At 37.5% G+C, this 19,889-nt stretch overlaps 1 pseudogene across 1 annotated transcript; it reads left to right on the top strand.

Moving 5' to 3' along the window:
* Positions 1–8: 8 nt before the first annotated feature.
* LOC149787075 (uncharacterized) lies at positions 9–18,169 on the top strand (annotated as a pseudogene). Its single transcript, XR_016425082.1, has 2 exons — positions 9–2,759; positions 17,269–18,169. The product of XR_016425082.1 is annotated as an uncharacterized LOC149787075 (transcript).
* Positions 18,170–19,889: the final 1,720 nt, after the last annotated feature.

The following is a 19,889-nucleotide window of genomic DNA, read 5'->3' as shown; positions in this document are numbered from 1 at the left end:
TCTGTATATCCAATTTAGACGAATGAATGCTTTTTCCTTCCAAAGTCAATATCCTTTCAAACTCTATAATTCGTATTACATTTCATAAAATCGAAGTAGTGATTTACTAAACGAACCTAGAAACACTTGTTATTAAAACTATATGTTAAATGATCTTGAAAATCAGTTATTACAGATTATAATTTCATTTGTGAAACATAAATACTATTTGCAACTGATAATAAACTGTAGTCGATCCATTTGGCAGATAAGTAAGTCCTTTATGGGACAAGGATACCATTCGCAAAACGGATCTTTTTGGAAATACTTTATATACAAAAAATAAATATATTAAATCCTATGTAGTATGAGCTATTGTACAATTTTAATAATTATAAAAAATTAAATTAAAAATTATGATTAAAAAAACAAAAACGCCGATAATTCTGTGTAACTAGTTTCGCATTTACTGTAGGCTTCATAATTCTTTAGTGTTTTACAACCTTGGATGAAATCGATTCCTTCAGAAATTAAAGATAATACTGATTTCATTTTTTAAAAAAAATGAAGTATATAAGACAGTTATCTGATAACTCAATCCTGGTATCATATCATCTAACATCACTACATACCAACATTTCGCATACAGATGGCATTTAATCGTCGGGTACGCATGTTTCATTTTTAGATGTAATTGTAATAAAAATATTAACAACACTATCTCTACAAATACTGATAATCTGTAAAAAAAAAAATATAACATGCAATATGTTGGACAATCGATATTGTGCATGGAGACATGAACACACTCATCCAAGAAAGTTATTGGATTCATAAAATACTTTGTATCCTTGTATAAATGTTAATTAAAAGATTGATATGTTGCATAGCGTTTATAAAAATGTAATTGTATGTATGACTATTTGTCTATTATATTATTTGACTATAAATTTAAATGAACTTTTCGTAACTTTTCGCACTTTTCGTAACTTTTCGCACTTGTAACTTTTCGCACTTTTCGTAACTTATCGCATTTTAGTCATACCGCCTTTTCAGTGTGAATTGTGTGATAAACGGTTTAGTCATCGTGGAAATCGAAATAAGCACATGAAGATACATACTGGAGAAAAACCATTTAGGTGTGAAGTATGTGATAAAAGATTTATTGACAGTGAAAAATGTAATCGCCACATGAAAATACATACAGGAGAATATCCATTTAAGTGTCAAGTATGTGATTCAAGATTTTGTCACAGTGGAAATCTGAAGCATCACACAAATATACATACTGGAGAAAAACCATATAAGTGTGAAGTATGCGATAAAAGGTTTAGTCAGAATGGATCTCGAACAAGACACATGAGGATACATACAGGAGAAAAACCGTTTAAGTGTGAAGTATGTGATAAAAGATTTATTGACAGTGAAAAATGTAATCGCCACATGAGGATACATACTGGAGAAAAACCATTTAAGTGTGAGGTATGTAACAAAATGTTTAGTCGGAAAGGAACTCAGAAAATACACATGAGGATACATACTGGAGAAAAACCATTTAAGTGTGAAGTATGTGATAAAAGGTTTATTGACAGTGAAAAATGTAATCGCCACATGAAAATACATACTGGAGAATATCCATTTAAGTGTCAAGTATGTGATTCAAGATTTTGTCACAGTGGAAATCTGAAGCATCACACAAATATACATGCTGGAGAAAAACCATATAAGTGTGAAGTATGCGATAAAAGGTTTAGTCAGAATGGATCTCGAACAAGACACATGAGGATACATACAGGAGAAAAACCGTTTAAGTGTGAAGTATGTGACGAAAGGTTTATTGACAGTGAAAAATGTAATCGCCACATGAGGATACATACAGGAGAAAAACCATTTAAGTGTGAGGTATGTAACAAAATGTTTAGTCGGAAAGGAACTCGGGAAATACACATGAGGATACATACAGGAGAAAAACCATTTAAGTGTGAAGTATGTAATAAAAGGTTTAGAACATGTGCACCTTTAACAGTTCACATGAGGATACATACTGGAGAAAATCCATTTAAGTGTCAAGTATGTGATGCAAGGTTTTGTCACAGTGGAAATCTGAAGCATCACACAAATATACATACTGGAGAAAAACCATATAAGTGTGAAGTATGCGATAAAAGGTTTAGTCAGAATGGATCTCGAACAAGGCACATGAGGATACATACAGGAGAAAAACCATTTAAGTGTGAAGTATGTAATAAAATGTTTAGAACAAGTGCACCTTTAACAATTCACATGAGGAAGCATACTGGAGAAAATCTATTGAAGTGTCAAGTATGTGATGCAAGGTTTTGTCACAGTGGAAATCTGAAGCATCACACAAATATACATGCTGGAGAAAAACCATATAAGTGTGAAGTATGCGATAAAAGGTTTAGTCAGAGTGGATCTCGAACAAGGCACATGAGGATACATACAGGAGGAAAACCATTTAAGTGTTAATTATGTGATGAAATGTTTAGTCACAGTGGAAGATTGAAAGAACACATGAGGCGACATACTGGAGAAAAACCATTTAACTGTGTGATATGTAATAGAAGGTTTAATCAAGGTGGATCTCTCATGGTGCATACTTGAGAAAAACCATTTAACTGTGAAGTGTGTAATAAAACAATGAGTCGGACTGGAGGTCTAAGGACACACATGATGATACATACTGGTGAAAAACCATACAAGTATGAAGTATGTAATACAATGTTTCGTGACAGCCGAAATCAGAAGAGCCACAACAGGTATGAAAATCACATATAAGGTATAAAAAAAATTGACATTTCAGTGGAAATATGAACTTGAGGCACATAAATGACACATGGGTACAAAATAACTCTCCGGGTACATAAATGACACATGGGTACAAAATAACACTCCTGGTACAAAATTATTTACTTAGAGTACTGTTACAGTAGAACATGGTATAGCATCAAGGGGATGGTGCTAAAGATGAACATGATATTTTGCCGCTTTTATCTGTAAAGGCTTTGCAAATATTACACTGTGGGTGACAGCATGATGTAAGGTATCATGTTTGGGAAGAAGTGACACCCAATGGATTTTTCATGCCTGTTGACTCACCCCAACACCACTCTGGCAGCTTAATGTTAGTCAGTCAGAAATTCATAATCGATAATCGGTTCCACTTAACCAACTGATAATCGATTATAACACTGGACAACAAATTTTTACAAAAGTCATGTTACTGAAATAAAATTAGTCAATTCTTATCAATTTTTATGTGCTGAACACGAATATGACAGTCAAATTGCAAAATTGGCTCTAGTTTTTTTTGTAATCTGCAAGAAATTAATGTTTACATAACGAAATGCATTCCAATAGTAAAAGGTCAACTGTAATAGCCTACCTATAAAAAATCAAGTCATTGACTACATCTTAGATTTCTTCGCCTGTCTCTTGTACAGCTGTTCGGGAGCATCTCTGAGGAGTGTCCAGCAGTAGTCAGCCAGCATTGTAGTGGACCATTTTCCCTGGTATCTTTGTTCCATTGTTGCGATATCTTGATGAAAACGTTCGCCGTGTTCATCACTAACAATACCACAGTTGCTAGGAAAGAAATCCAAATGGGAATGAAGGAAGTGAATCTTTAGAGACATATTGCAGCCAAGTTTCTTATACTTCATCAACATGTCTTCTACTAGTTCCTTATAGTTTTCTGCCCTAACATTTCCGAGGAAGTTTGTAGAAACTAGGCGAAAAGCATTCCATGCTTGTTTCGCGTCACCTTCCAGCAAGTTGTTGAACCGGTCATCTTTGAAAAGCTCTCGAATCTGAGGACCCACAAAAACTCCCTCTTTAATCTTTGCTTCGCTGAGTCGAGGGAATTTTTCATGCAGGTATCGGAATGCTGGCAAAGTCCGGTCAATGGCTTTCACGAAGTTTTTCATCAAACCTAGTTTGATGTGAAGGGGTGGTAGCAAGATTTTCTGAGCCTCAACCAGAGCTGGGTGTTGGATATTCTTCTCTCCAATGGCTACATTCTGCCTGTGAGTCCATTCCTTCCTCATGTAGTGCATTTCCCTTGCTCGGCTATCCCACTCGCATAAGAAACACATGTATTTTGTATATCCTTGCTGCAGTCCCATTAAAAGGGCAACTACCTTCAAATCACCACAGAGGTGCCAGCTGTACTTGTTATACTCAATGGAATTCAGTAGCTGCCTTAAGTTATCGTATGTCTCTTTCATGTGGACAGCATACGCTACTGGAATAGATGGAAGAATGTTTCCATTGTGCAAAAGCACAGCCTTGAGACTCAGTTTCGAAGAGTCCACAAATAGTCTCCATTCTTGTGGGTCATGAGTGATTTTTAAAGCATTCATGAGGCCTTCAATATCGGAACAGAATATCAGATTACTTTCCTTTCTGAAGAAAGGCTCCAATTGCTGGTGGCGCTTTCGATATGCAGTAATTGTGACATCTTCTTCTAGAAGATTCCATTGTTGGAGTCTTGATCCTAGCAATTCTGCCTTGTTCTTTGATAAGTCCAAATCACGAATCAGGTCATTTAGTTCTTCCTGTGTTATTCTGTGTGGGGTTGATGATGCACCACAGTGAAAATCTGGATCACTGCATGCTGATGGACCAGGAGAAGAACAGGTCGACTCACCTTTGTCTTCGTCAGATGAATCAAGAGAATATTCTGCTGGAGGTTCTGGAATAGGAAGTCCCTCACCATGTGGAACTGGTCTCAATGCAGACGGAATGTTTGGGTAGACTATTCTCGACTTCTTTCGCTTCGTTATTCCGCCGGAAAGAGGAGGAACCAAGCAGAAGTAACAGTCATTTAGGTGGTTGCTTGGCTCTCTCCACACCATTGGGACTGCAAACGGCATTGATGACCTTTTGCAATTCAACCACTGTGAAAGCTGTGTTGTACATGTAGCACAGCATATATGCGGAGCCCAAGGCTTGTCTTGGTCACCAACCTTGCATCCGAAGTAAAGATGATATGCCTTCCTCACTTGAGAATTGATACTTTTCTTCTGGTTGGCAAATGTCACTTCCCCACAAATATAGCAAAAATTGTCCGCGGTATTAACACACTTTCGAGGCATTACTGTTCTTTATTGTACGTAAATGGATAAAATAATAAGTTTTATGTAACAGTAGCTTGAACTGTCTCGCACAACGTCTAAAATATTTTAAATGCTGAACCTATCTGATTGGGCTTTATATAGTACACTGCTTACGTCAGCTTCAGCAGCCGCCTGGCATTAGTATAATAGGCCTACACATGTATAGTACACTGCTGACGTCAACTTACTTCAGCAGCCGCATGGCATTAGTATTGCATTGCATCAGAAAATGATGCAATCAACTGTGGATGATGTGAGCATGATGGTATTATGCAATGTTACATCATTATTCCGGATGTTGCTGCAGTCCTACTGGAGAAATTTACACAGTGAAACATAGAAAATGAGGTATATGAATATCTTCAAAACGAGAGCGAATACAAATTTTTCACGGTTATATTCGTGTTCGGCACACCAAAATACTACAGATTAGGGCCTTTTCAAGTCAGTAATGATTTCACTGTTGACCAGTGTAATCGGTTACTAAGAGCAAATTTTGAATTCTCTTTGTTATTCAGTTATATCTTTGATCAATAGTTCAAGATGTTAGTAAATGTACAGGAGTAATCTCTTTTAATGACATGTATACTTTAACCTGATAATAATATTACATTTTTGTCTATTGTGTTGTGTTTATTTTGTTCTACATCTTTGTTAAATGAACGCAACCTTTTATGGCTGATAAGTCATATGCAACTGAAATCCCCCAAAATCCTTTCATTCACTTGTGATGTGTATATGATTTTAAGTGTAGAAGGATATGGTTTTCTTGTTTGTCATTTTTTACAAATGCTACAAATAATGTTGCATTTAAAACTGAAACAAATCATCAAAATGTGTTTTAATTATTAACTTAACTATTTAACAACTTGATCATGTAATAATGGCTATATATTCCTAATTATGAAATTTTGCACCTATGAAATATATGGTTTTATATTTGTAGTTGTGAAGGGAATTAATAAATTTCAGGTCAGCTTTAGTGGCTGGGAGCCTGACTAACCTTTGTGCTTTGCATACAACTAAAAAGTAATCTCCCATTACACATAATCGATTATGGAGCTTCACAATCGATTATCTTATTGGTTCGCTCAACCAACTGATGATCGATTATAATTGATAATCGGAACAACACTACTTAATGTACACCATAGATATCAGACCTACCGATGAAAAATGTAATTCTTTTAAAAGTAATCATGCCCAGAACAAGTTGATAGGAAAATTGAACTTGTCCTTGGAAAATGTGAGCTTGCCTCTAACATAATACTTAAGACTAGCCTTCACAATGACTACTAGATGGAAAAAAATAGATTAAAAAGACTTGAATTAATTACATAGATTTTCGTACATGGAAACAACAAAAGAGTTGGTATACGGACATTATAGAAATCACAGGTATTAAAATAGCAGAATGTACAGACTACAGTAAAGGTAGGAGCTTAACAGTTAATAGCAATCAAAAATAATTAATAATTAATTGCCAATTTATAGGTTGCATATAGCTGTTGTTTTCTGTATTTTGTCCAGACTTAAATAAAAAATATTTATCCCATGTAATTTTTTCTACTTGTTCATCTGCATCTGTTTCGCAATGTTCATTTTGCCTGAACCAAATATAACCTTGTCCTGAGAGTCTGGCAAGTGGAATTTTAAATCCCCGAGCACCATACATCCTCCTGATCACTAAGTATATAGAAATGCTGACTTTGCTGTCTCTACTTTTAGTTTCATGGGCCACAGGCATCAAAGTGGTTTAATGCGGTGACCATGACTAATCATATCATTCATGTCGGTTTAAGTGCTGTGCTCATCTAAACTTGCCAGTAGCTTGCTGTGTGTTGGTGGTTTTTATGGAGATGTTCATGGATTCTTCCTCCACAAGTTTTTCTGTCTGCCATGGGGGCCCCGAGTGGCCAGGTGGTTTAAAGTGCAAATTGTTACCGGTCACTGCAATCTCACCTCTGCGTTGGTTCGAGTATCGCGTTCGGCCAATATGGATATGTGAGAAAGCTTCGCGGTAGCTTGTCGTGGGTCTTTGGTTCTTTCTGGGGTTTTCCCGGTTTCTTCCTCCACCATTAATACTGGCCGCCATGTATAGACTATCTTGTGCTGAAAAATGGCATTAAAACAACAACAACCGTGTGCCATATATAGCTTATCCTGTGCTGATAAATGTCATTAAAGCGAAGTCAGCCATAATTTTAAATCATTTCTCGAGGGCATATATCAGTTACAGTGACATTCTTCTGCTTTTAATGAAACATGATCCTGCAGTGCTGTGTCAGCAGGAAACCATATCAAAGGATGTCAAGATAGTGTTAAAAAGTACTTCATTTTCAACAACTCTCAATATGTTGACATTTTGTCACGAGAAGCTTCCGATATTGTGAACAATTGGGCACCTAATGACTCTATGTGCAGTACAGTAGTGATCTGAAATACGAAACTTTAATTGTAATTGATTACAACAAAAAGAAACATACACCACTCCCTCGGTAAGTCACGCAGAGCTAGGTCATAAAACATAGAGCGCATTATAAGTGAGGGCACAAATTATTGAGGGACCTCTATAACAATACAAAATGATGCCATCTTCACTGAACATCAAGAAAAATGTGAGAGGGACTTACTGGTCTGTTTTAAAGCTGAAAGCTCATTTTAAAATTGCTTTGGGAATAATTGTCAGTAAAATGCTTTTCTAATTAAGTTATTCATTTTATGTGAAAAAATGACCTTTATTTTGAAGATGCTTAACCGCTGAGAGATTGTTAACAAAATTACAACTGGTTTCAACAACCATCATCAGTACGTGAAAACAGTGTACTACATCACTGCTTCATGTTGTTGTTAAGTGTTCTGGTTCCCTTAACTGTGTGTTCTCTGATTTGCTGTCTGCTCTAGTGGAATGCAATGCAATACTAAATAGGAAACCAGACTAGTTATTGATGGAAATTGACAATCAAACAAAACTTCTGTTATTTTATATAAAAAATGGAACATCTATTTTGTGTAACAGCCATAAAGGTCGACAGTAAAACAATTTTTATGGTTAGTAAAATATTTTAATTGCAAGTAATAGTGAAACTTCTTCTCATACATGAGGAAATCTCAGTGCCAATTAAATAATTACAAATCAACTACAAACTCTAAAACTAGCTTCTCAATAATATACATTGTGAATGCTAATATATTAACAACTCCATCCTAACACCATTGTTTAGCCTGTGGTGACAGCTACGACTCGGGCAAGGACAAACAATTCAGCACATGAAAGACCCAAAATAAGAACTTCTAAGGTGGTCCAAACACCCAGGACCATCAGGCCCTGCCGTACAAGTTGCCAAAACAAATGAACTTTATTAGGAAGATAAGACATAAGAATTAATTCCCTTAAGGTGGTCAAATCAGCAGAGACCATTAGGCCCAGCAGCACAAAGCTGAAAGAAAAACAATTTATACTAGGGGACATGAATGATCAAAAATGTTTACAACAAACAAGGTGGTCTAACGTCCAGGACCTTCAGGGCCAGCCAAACAATGTGGCAAACTTAGATCTAGAGCATGACTATCATCAAATGTACACCTGTCTATCCTAACGAAAACCATAAGCAGCAGACTTTTGTCTCCAAAATGGTATAAGACGACCAAATTTCCGCCATAATACTGTAGTCGAGGAGACCCTTCATGTGAACCAGAGCCAACCTGCCCACCCTTCCCTGCCTTGCCTCGGACGGACATGAAAACTTATTATCGCGCACACACGTCACTACTGTAAACTCAGTAAATTCCAATATATTTATGCGTGTGTGTTGGGTGTATTTCCACTCATATACACTGTTCACTAGATACAGCCTTAAATATGAGTGTGTGCAGGGTATATTCCCACTTATGATAGCCAACATACAGGTCATATGGGCACATTAGCACCACAACCTGCCAGCTAGAATTAAATAACACTCTTTGAGTGTATAAACGCGTGGGGGAGGAGGCTCGAATTCTTTCCCCCATGAGTAATTAGTTAGTCCGCTGTGCGCACATAAACCTGACGTATATACCCTGATGGACGAACAAGTCTAAAATTCAATCAATCAATCAGTCTGGCTTCATAGATTGAACATCGTTCAAGCAAGACAGTCATAGGGTACAGCACTCTTAAGAAGTGTACGTATCCACACAAGATACAAGTCGGAGCATCAAGCGGATATTTAGCAGTTGAGACCAAATCATTAGATATTCATCATACATCCAAACACGCCTAGACAATTGCAGCCCGCTAAGCAGTTCGATCTGCAGACATGGACTAGAATCCCCCACCCAGTTCGACCAGCGCAGAGGTCTAGAAACCCGCCCAGCAGCCCAGCCCGGCGATTCCGAAATACGCTAACACCTCTTCAATACAAATTTAGCTAGGGAGGGAAATCGTAAGGTACCGTTTGATAATTCGGCATTAAACCTTTGGGTAATTATTTGTTCTGTTTGGAAATCTCACTCTCTCTTTCTTACCTTTGTCCATTAACAACAACTACCTCACGCCCATTCCAATTACTAAAACCCCCAACATTTAGTAATATTAGTAACATATATGTTGACCACGTTCCAAACTAGAACCAGTGGTGCATATCTACTTGGTGTGCATGAAACATCGTAGTTAACAACCAGAGATTTCAAACTCCTCACCGAATTTTGTCAACTATTCAAATTTTTTCTCCTATGTCCCAAAATGTCACGAGTGACTAGGTTCCAAGTCAAGATGGATTTAATTAGATACAATATGAGGAAAAACAAAAACATCCCAAATTTGGCAAGCAAATCGATCACACTAACTCCATAACTAATTCCCCTGCAAATACAAATACCGCACACCATTCAGATGAAATCATTGAAAGCAATAACGATAGTGTCAAATCACCCTCGAATGCCAAACCCAGCTGTTACTCAACTTTCGTACCATGATCGGGCATTTTCCATCTAGCCCACCTCGTGTGTACTTGTATAACGTTCATTGGACGTGATTTCAGACATACTAGTACCACGGGAAGATCTTTCAGTTTGTACTTCAGGACAAGGAAAACCTTTGGGACATGAAGGGACCAACAAATCCCTTCTGACGCCCTCTCCTTTGCTAAACACTTCAAAAATAACAAGCAACCTGAGTGTATCAGCAAACACCACAACCCAAGCAACCATGCCCAATTGAAGTATAGTGGATGCTCTAAACCTTTCTCCAAAATCGAAGACCCAACTACAAATTGCTTTTGACAATAATTCAGTAGCATCCATAGAAGAGTCTGCTTCATAACTCATCATTCCTGCCCTGCCGGACACCAGGTGTCAACACCAGTGGGAGGGACTAAAGCAATCGTAAACTTAGCTGAAAACCTTTACGTACCATCTTCACTTTCTCACTCAACCCAATCATCCACTTCTTATCCAACGCCTGAACCACCTCCTCTCATATACAATCCAATATCCAATCCCATATTCACCCCAATGCATATCCCCGTTATCCCATTCACCCACATCCCTAACACATGATTTATCCCATTGTCAAACCCAACAAGCAAATATTATGGCAAACGACCCAAAGCCATCCACTGTCAAAACTAACTGATTCTTCATGGCATGCATACCCTATCTCCTCTCAGAAAGGAAAAACTCAGCTAAACGAAATATAGATCAAGGAAAAGGGAAAACACATGTGAATGGAATATCGAAAGTCAAAAGGACCAAGACAGGAGACAACAAGAAACCAAACCAAAAGATGCGTCCCCCAACACAAGAACAATTCAAGAACGAAACCTCGGGAAACTAACCCTAAAGAAGAAAATAAAATGATAGACTAAAAATAACCAATCTCGACAAAAATCTCAAAACAAGAGAAAACACCACAGCAAGGAACACACTCTGCATCACCTGTGGTAACTCCAAACGCATCAACCTCAGCACTAGAAACATTGTGTCATCCTTGATCAGCATCCACTCAGTTGCTTTTGAAATCATAAAACCTAGCACCAGCTATGTTATTGCGAGATGAAGCACCCTTAAACAAGTGGCCAAATTTATGGAAATCAAATACATCGGATGAAGTAGAATATACATGACAAAGCACAACGCATTAAATACGAAAATCGGTTCCCCGAAAAAACAGCAACAAGAAATTATAAAGGTTAATGAAGAAGAAACCTTGACTACGACCATCCAAACAAAACCATCCAAATACCATGTAACCTATGAAAAAGCCTTATAGCGCAATGTGAAGTACAACTTCCTCAGCAACGCGGAGATCTCCCGTGAGCTGATAACCCAAGGAGCTGATATCTCCTGTGCATATAGATTCCGGATCAACCGTGGTCGCATGTGCTCGGTGATTTTGCTAGAGTTCGTATCAATCCCCCACTACTGGTGTTTCTGATGACTACTGATACCTCCTTGAGGAGTATATCAACAATCCACGGTTTTGCAGCAATTGTAAATCATGGGGACATGAAGCCAATGAATAAAAAGTTAGAAAAAATGTGACACTTGTGGACTAAAAATGTGCAAATTGTCATGGACCCCACAACCTTATCTGCCCACATGGCAAGAGAGAAAAAGAAACAATAAAGCTTATGACGGAACAAAATTTAACTTACCCCAGAGCCAAAGCGCCAACTCGGCTTCCAATTAAGGAACGGAAAGAGGAAACAGTACCCTGTGTCCAAATAACCCAATACACAAACTTCCTACAACAAATCAGCTGACTAATGGGATCAGTAAACAGATAGAACACCCACCACCAACACATGGCAATGCAAATAGTCACACAATATCAATCTCAGGCTCGGCCTCGAGCTCAAAACTCACCGAGTACCCAGTAGGCTGTGGGGACGCAGCTAAAATGAATTTCCACACCAAAACAAATAATACAATATGAAGCAATGCGAGTAATAAATATATAGGCAATGCAGGTAATACAACGACACCAGTAAAACAACCTCAGAAGTCCTCTTACATACAATTATAATTTATCACTTAAAGGACTTATTGGCGGGTATCACAGTCCTCACTAAAAGGAATCACATAGCATGCATCCCTTTTCTCAAATTACTTTTGGATTTGTTGGAAAGACGCCTTGTTCGCACACAATAAAAACCATGAGCAAAACTAATTAATTTATGAATACAAAAGTGCACAAAACTAGAAAAATTAACTAATAATCTTTCAATGGAATAGTCGGGGTCTGAATATGAACAAACCCGAATTACTGATCAAAATTAATAAGACCATCCACAAACCGGAAATCATTTGTATTCAAGAAACTTTACTACTTCAGACCTCCAAATATCTACCGAAAATCCCAGGCTATTCAGCCAGTAAATTCGTTATTAGAGATAAAGAAAACAAAGGGATGGAGTGGCTATCTTTGTCAGTGACTCACCTCCAAATACAACCTTCGGACAACAGTCAACCCGTCAGACTGATTGTGGATACCCTATGACCTTCGCGTACAATTCGGTACTCATTCGTTCTGGCCAACTTACAACATAACAACGGGAAAACATATAATAATTCCAGCTTAAATTACACACAGATATCTAGTTCTGCTAATGAGTGTGTAATTTGTGATGACTTCAATGCACATAATAAACGATGCGGAAGGAACTCGCCTAAATAAGGAAGCCTCAGTGATTGAGAAATGGGTATATAACAATAACCTGGTAATACTAGACGACGAAACCAAAACTAGGATTAGCCCAGAGGATCGTTCTCTATCTGCACTCGATCGGACGATCTGCACTCCCAATTTAGCCACCATGACAACAATTGGGAAGTGGATAGAGAAACCACCATAGGAAGCGACTACGTTCCAAAATATATTTCCATCAATCTTACCAACCCAATCACCACTTTCTCAAAAATCCCCAAAAATAGACTGGATAAAGCCGACTGGCACACATACAACTCCTCACTTTCGGGTAAAACTATAGCAGACTTACAAAGCGAAGATATTAACATATATAACAAAAAACATTACAGAAGCCATAAATGCAGCAGCCACAAACATCATCCCCAAAACAGGAAAAGGAAAATAATCAATTGCAAAACCGTCCATCCCATGGTGGAACGATGATTGCAAAAATATAAGTAAAGAGAAGAAGAAAGCCCTTAACGAATTACGGCACACCGGTCATTCAACAAATTACATGAAATATAACTTCACGGTAAAAGAAACAAAGTCTGTTATCTGGAAAGCAAAGGAAACATCATATCATACATACTACTCCACCCTGGAGTCTAAAAATACAATTTCAAACAGGTTTGGAGACAAAAAAAGCCATGAGAAACAACATAATTATCAGTATACCCACTATCAAAGGGGTGACAACCAACAAAAATAAAGCTGATCAACTGGCAAAACATTTTGTCGGAATGAGCAGCAACAATAATCGCTCAGCCCAGTTCCAAGCACATTGAAGAACGTTAGAGCTTAAATATCCTTATTTGAATCCCAAATATTACCCACATCATGCCGATTTTTCTATTGAATAATGGAAAACAGCTATCAGGGACTAAAATTCAAACTTTCCAGAAGATACGAAACATTTAAATATCTCTCACCTAATGTTGAAGGAATCCTGCTAGATTTGATAAATTAATCTTGGAAAACAGGATAGATACCGGTAAATGGAAACAAGCTATACTTATCTCAATCGCATATTCAACTTGAGATTCTTGACGTTCTTGAAGATTATTTAGCTGGTTGCATTATTTATATGATAATGATTTTATTATAGCAGCAGAGAGGGTGGCGACCACAAGTTGGTTCAGTTTTAATATATACTAGTATACATTTATATTTTAGTTCGGGGAAAAAAATGAACTAACCCAATTAGAGAAGCCTCGTTGTGGTTAGAATAACTTAATTTTAACGTTATTTACGTTATTTAATCATTTTTTTACGAAGGTTTATTTCGGCTTTTGGACCCTTCCAAAACGTGGTCTGTTCACCCTCTTTGCTTCTAATGCTGATTTTTCCATTGAAGAATGGAAAATAGTTATTAGGGACAACAGAAATCCAACTTACCAGGAAAAGATAATCAAGGATATGAAATACATAAATATATCGCACCTAATGTCGAAGGAATCCTGCTAGATCTGATAAATTAATCTTGGAAAACATGACAGATACCGATAAATGGAAACAAAGCTATAATTATCCCAATCCCAAAAGCCGGTAGAGACCCTACATAATTATCATGCTACATACAAACCTCACTCACTGACACTATATGTAAGGTGATGGAGACAATGATCAACACCAGTCTCAAACACCACATTGAAAGTAACAATTTCATCTCACAAAACCAAAGTGGCTTCTGCAACAAAAGATCCACCTTGGACCAACTAGTAATGCTCGAATCACGCATTAAACTAGCAATCAACGCTAAATGAAAATGTGATGATATCAGAGCGATTTTTCTTCGACCTTGAGAAAGCCTTGAGAAAGCCTTTAACCTAGTTTAGACCGATAGCCTTATCGCTAAGATGAACCATTATGAAACTAATGGATCCAAAACTTTCTAAAAGGATGATTCATTAAAACAGGAATAGGAGACAACAGTTCAAAAAATCACGAATTAGAGAACAGTACCCCTCAAGGAAGTGTTTTAAGCCCAACGATCAACGACCTGGAACATGCTGTCGACCTTAGCAAAGTCGTCGTATCGCAATCTGCTGACGACAATGGCATATGGAAAGCGGACAACTCATCCAGCCAACAACGTATGGTTGATTTACAAGCCAGTCTAACAAAAATTGATAAATGAGCTGACAAGTGGGGATTCGAACAAAAAACAACTAGAATTTTATACTCCCCTAATCGATAGAAGAGAATTTTATTGGCCTGGTGTCGATAGCGACGTTGCGCGGTTCTGTCGCTCGTGCGATGATTGCCAGAAGACTGTCTCTAAGGGCAGAGTAACTAGAGTACTGTTAGGTCAGATGCCCTTGATAGATAGTCCGTTTAAAAGATTGGCCGTTGCCATTTTATGATCTATATTTCCACATACAGATCTAAAAATCCGATACATCTTGACTCTGGTAGATTACGCTACTAGATACCGCGAAGTCATAGCTTTGCCATCGATTGAAACCGAACGAGTAGCCGGAGCGCTAGTAGACATGTTCAGCAGGGTCGGAGTGCCCGAAGAGAGTTCTTACGGATTGTGGTGCGCAATTCACCTCAGATCTCATGGCAGAAATTAGTAGGTTGTTATTCCTTAAACAGTTGCGCACGACACCCTACCACCCTATGTGCGATGGGTTGGTCGAGAAATTCAACAGGACGTTAAAGCATATATTGCGACGGATGTGTGTGGAAAGACCTAAGGATTGGGATAGGTATCTGAACCCAATTCTGTTCGGTATCGTTCGGTTCCTTGTGAAAGCATAGGCTTCTCCCCGTTTTAACTATTTTACGGTAGGACAGTTCGTGGTCCTTTGCGCATTCTACGTGAACAATGGTCATAAGAGGTCGCGGACAAAGAAGCTAAGAATACTTACCAATACGTGATAGATTTGCGCGAAGGATTAGAAAATACATGTCGAATGGCGCAAGACGAACTCGCAAAATCTAGTCGTAAGTACGCGAAGTACTAAAACCGAGGAACGCGGAGCAAAATGTTTGATGTAGCCAATCAAGTGTTGGTGCTTCTTCCAACGAATAAAAAACAAACTGCTAGTACAATGTAAATGGCCATACGAAGTCAAGCAAGTGAAAGGCGAAATGGACTATATCGTTGACGTAGAGGGTAAGTCCAAGATATTTCACGCCAATATGCTTAAGCTCTACGTAGAAAGAAATAGACAAACAATTGATAAAGGGGTCTTGAATGTAGTATGCGTAGCGATGATAGAGGATAGGTCGTGTGACGAATCAGAATTCGTTACCAGTACTGAAAAGCCCCTTGAAATCCCCTTTGATATCGGGAAAGAAGTTATTGACCAGATCAATTTATGCCCGGATTTATCAGTGGGTCAGCTTACACAGATCTTGGAGGTTACGTCCCAATACCCGGAGGTGTTTACGGACAACCGGATTGATTCATAACGAGATCAAGTTGAATACCTCTAAGCCGATCAGGATCAAAGGATATGGAAAACGTCGACAGTTTTGTAGATGATGTCTTTGTTTATACACATACATGGTTTTAACATGTTACGGTATTACGGGATCTGTTCGATAGACCTCACACTGCAAATCTTACAGTTAAGGGCATTTTATCCTATAATGTTTGGGGTATCTCATAAGTGGACTAGGTCAGTTGTAACCTCGCCCAGATAAAAAAAAAGAGAACAGAGATGCACATAGACCAAAAACTAAAAAACAAGTAAGATCTTTCCTAGGTGTGATTGGGCTTTACAGAAAATGTGTCTCCAATTTTGCGACTATCGCCAGCCCATTAACAGACTTGACTAGGAAAGGGCAACCGAATAAAATTCCCTAGGGTGTATGCCAGGAATAAGCATTTAGCGCTTTAAAACAGAAACAGGTAAGTGCACCAATCTTAAATTTGCCAGAATTGAACAAAACTTTTATGCTGAGGATGTTTGTTTGTTTTTTCGTGTACAGCGATACCCGAGGGTGGTTTATATATTTTGTGTCGTATTTCGAAATAGTAAGTTCGGTTCATCCTATGCCGCACGTGCGAAGTTCTCTCGATGGGACGAACCGAATGTCTACCATGCACAGACTATGTGTATAAATACCTCACCGTACGTAAATCTCTTGACAATACGGATAGTCTTGTCAGCCAGCAGTCTGCTTTAAGGACGTGCACATCTTCAGCTGTAGCGTATGTAAGTTTATTAATTTCTAGCATATAAGTTATAAGGACTGTATTACCACGTTTATTTTTGTATGTTTGCCATGTAGCTTTGGTGTACGCAGTATAATGCACGTATTTTTATTCTTGTTTGCGACTTAGCAAAGGATTTATATTAGTAATATAAAGCTACATTTTTAAGAAATGTTTAGTATAGTAGGATTCTCATAAAGCAGGGTTAGGTTTACTTCTGAACCTGTTGTGTAATTATTGTACCGGTAATGTAATCCGTACATGATTATGTCCGTGTCATGCATAGTACACGGTATTGGATATATTTTCAGCTGTCTAATGTCCGAGGTGTCCCGAGGATCTAATGTCCGGAGGGTCTATGTCCGGAGTGTTCGGAGTGTTCTGAGTGTCCGGAGAGTGTAGAGCTGTCTGGAGTGTCCAGAGTATATAGTGTGTCTAGAGTGACCAGAGCGTTCAAAGTTATCAGTGATCGGGGTCGACGTGGTGCAAGCTGTAAAGCCAACCACAGGAATTAACCGTAGCAGCTGTGGAGCTGAAATAAAGCGTGCTGATGACAGAGTGTATCTCCTTACATATAATATTTTAGCCGTGGGCTAATTTTGGAAATCGTAAAACCCACTGTATCTTTCGGGAATGTAAAGATAAGTTGTATATCTGTTCCTTTTTTATCACCATAATTTCACTACCTGAGTGAATTCATTTTACTCCACGAGTAAAATTCTACATTCTTTACTACCGGAGTAAACGATATCCATCATTTCATTGTCAAATCGTTGTGATACATTCACCCCTTGTCTTTGTATTTGCTAAATTAATTTATTTGTATTTTTCATCATTAAGTCTCTGCGTTTTTATGTTAATTAAATCTAATATTTGGATTATATCTCCACGCACATATTCATAATGAATTGCTCGTTCAAGTCATCCATTATTAAACCTTATATTTTTATCATCGTCAAAAGTGTTCTGTTGTGAATCCGAAAATCCCACCCGGTTATCTTGTTACAAGGATCCATGCCTAATCTTGCATTGTAGGACGGTTCACGAGTTATCACGGCATGATTTATCGAGGGAGTTTCGTAAGTAGCATCTGTAGGTGGTTATGAATTCTGGAAATATAATGTGAAGTTATTACCCTGTTATTTTTAAATTACAATTACTGTTTGTCATAATGTATTAAGAAAAGCTATAAAATCTGCTATATCTTATCAAATCTGCTATATCTTAAAAAGAACTGCTCATAAAATGTTTGAAATTAGTTCTACAAAATTGTGTTCATTGTATTATCTCGTGCTAAGCCTTTTGATTTGTGCAAAAAATAAATTATCTTTGGGAACTGAGTTGTGACATGCTGAAAATAAGTGATGTAATTGTGCTGAATTACCAGGATATAAAATAACTATTACTGATTACACCAGTTAGACAGTAGTTGTAGTTGTTATCAACTACTACAATTTTTGTAGTATGTTGTTTTAATTAATTTCCTTTGCAATAGTTATCGACACAAAACGATGTAAGCAACAATCTTCATCGAGTGATTAAGTTTTCTTCCATTCTGATATCACCAAACACTACCTTAACCGAATCTGAATTAGATAACCTTGCTCAACATCTGCCTACACGATTGTTCTGCTTGTGGATTTCAGTGAAAGAACATAAATGACAGATGCTAAACAGCATAAGATTTGACTTCTTGACATGATTTATATCGATATAATGCCAAGTCACTTACATATTTACATTCAGGTACATGCATAGATCTTCGCATCTGCATTAAGATTTTGATTGCAAGGATGCTAATAACCTTGTATGATTAATGAGCCAATTCATGCTGCAATTTATGGAAGACAGGGCAAAGTTTGAAACACTTGTAAAAGCTACACCTATCAGAGATGATTATCAACATTAATGATTCTTTTAAAATTTTCACGTCTATTTTACTTAAGATTGCCAAAGAATCTATTCCCAAGAACTTAAAAACAAGCGAACACGCATCCGTCACTAAAGATAGTGAATAAACAATAAGATAATGCAAAGAAGCATTGAGAAACTTTAGCAGTAATCCACCAAAGAAAATTTTAAGCATGTGCCAGTCTAAATGCTTCACCCTAAATAAAAAGCCTCAGAGAGCATCACACAAAAACTATGCTTCTATTTTAAACCCACTTTGTTCTATAAGGAATGTATGGGACATAATTCCACAAAATACATTGCAAGCGAGGCAAACCTTTTACCTTTTACCACCATAAAAAAATTAAACTATAGCAAACATGAGATAGTGTCACGACTCTTGAGTCTTAAAATCTGCAACAATGAAGGTGAAACCAATAATTTAAATCGGTATGTATTTTCCTTTAATAGAAAGTGATGTTTCAGGAGCTACATACAATATTGCGAATTAAATTCCAAAGAATTCTAAACGTCATAAGTCCAAAAATGTAGAATGTTCCTAATGTAATCAAGGAGTCTTCAATGTCCTGATATAACAGAGTATCGCTCTCCAGAATGTCTTTCAAGGATTCCAAAACAATCCCAGAAGTAATGTGTAAATCCAAAAGTCACTGAGCATTTTAGTGATTAAAACAAATATTTTAAATAAATAATTCCTCTTGAATTATACCTGACACTACTGGTAACTCTGATTACAAAAAGATTTCCACATACCGATCTAACACAGGAATGATTCATTCATTTATCAGAGCCATATTACTATGCCAGGACTGCAAAAGGATTGTTGGGTCCAGGGAAAACTGTCTTGTAGGCCCCTATGAATTAATAAATAAAATCTCGTCAGCGGTAGGCCTCCAGACCATTGTGGGTGTCTGGAAGTTTGTAATTGTTGCCCTAGTTTATAACCACTTTCATGTGACCAATATCAAAATGCAGTCAAATGTAAAAATCCACCTGAAATGTAAACACACCTGTATATATC

This window comes from Sinohyriopsis cumingii, chromosome 12 (genome assembly GCF_028554795.1).
Source record: "Sinohyriopsis cumingii isolate HCF-2022 chromosome 12, ASM2855479v2, whole genome shotgun sequence".
Lineage (NCBI taxonomy): Eukaryota > Metazoa > Mollusca > Bivalvia > Unionida > Unionidae > Sinohyriopsis > Sinohyriopsis cumingii.
The sequence above is the reverse complement of the archived record's forward strand: the minus strand, read 5'-3'. Positions and strand labels throughout refer to the sequence as shown.